The sequence below is a fragment of the Chelonia mydas genome, chromosome 6 (genome assembly GCF_015237465.2).
Source record: "Chelonia mydas isolate rCheMyd1 chromosome 6, rCheMyd1.pri.v2, whole genome shotgun sequence".
Classification (NCBI taxonomy): Eukaryota; Metazoa; Chordata; order Testudines; family Cheloniidae; genus Chelonia; species Chelonia mydas.
The window spans coordinates 1,031,317-1,032,193 of record NC_051246.2 but is presented as its reverse complement, the minus strand read 5'-3'; the positions used below and the strand labels follow the sequence as shown (position 1 = coordinate 1,032,193).

The window sequence follows — 877 nt, the reverse complement described above, 5'->3', positions numbered from 1 at the left end:
GCTGGGGGGCAGGGCTGGGCTGGCAGGGGGCTGCGGGTCAGGAGTGGGGGGCACCGGCAGAGCTGGGGGGGCTCAGGGCTGGGCTGGCAGGGGGCTGCGGGTCGGGAGTGGGGGGCACCGGCAGAGCTGGGGGGGCTCAGGGCTGGGCTGGCAGGGGGCTGCGGGTCGGGAGTGGGGGGCACCGGCAGAGCTGGGGGGGCTCAGGGCTGGGCTGGCAGGGGGCTGCGGGTCGGGAGTGGGGGGCACCGGCAGGGCTGGGGGGCAGGGCTGGGCTGGCAGGGGCTGAGGGTTGGGAGTGAGGGGCACCGGCTGACCCTGTACCAAACTCTGTTTCTTGCTTTATGTAAATACAGGAGAGAACCCAGGCGTCCTGGCTCCCAGCCCCGCCCCCCTCCCCTCGCAGCCGAATTCAGGGCATTTTGGGGTGAATTCACGATTCTGGTTTCCCCTGTAGCCCCCGTGTCTCCCCATCGCACCCCAGCCGGGTCTGTCTGTCTGTCCGCCGAACCCCGCCCCCTCTGGAACTCCCCCCCCCCCCGCGCGCTCCAGGATCCCGCCCCCCCGCCGCCCCCCCGCCGATCCTCCGGCTCCTCATCCCGCCAGGCGCGATCCCAACAGCGACCTGTTGCCGGCGAGAAGGGAGCAGGTAACTGGGGGGGGAGTTGGGGGCAGGGGGGCAGGGGAGGGGGTTGTGGAAGGGGATGGAGCTGGGGGCAGTGGGGGAGGGGGTGGAGTTGGGGGGCAGTGCAGGGGCTGTAGGGGAGCTGGATGGAGGTGGGGGCAGTGCAGAGGGTGGGGGAGGAGGTGGAGCTGGGGGGCCCTGCAGGGGCAGTGCGGGAGGGGGGGTGGAGCTGGGGGGCCCTGCAGGGGCAGTGCG

The 877-nt window shown here is 73.1% G+C and overlaps 1 protein-coding gene across 1 annotated transcript in view; it reads left to right on the top strand.

Annotated features, from left to right (window-relative positions):
- The first annotated feature begins 381 nt into the window (after positions 1–381).
- The window catches only part of DOC2A (double C2 domain alpha), an 11,855-nt gene continuing 11,359 nt past the window's right edge, over positions 382–877 (top strand). Inside the window, exon 1 of the mRNA XM_037898778.2 lies at positions 382–646. The gene's annotated coding sequence lies outside the window, so the exon portion shown is untranslated. The remainder of the gene's footprint in view (positions 647–877) is intronic.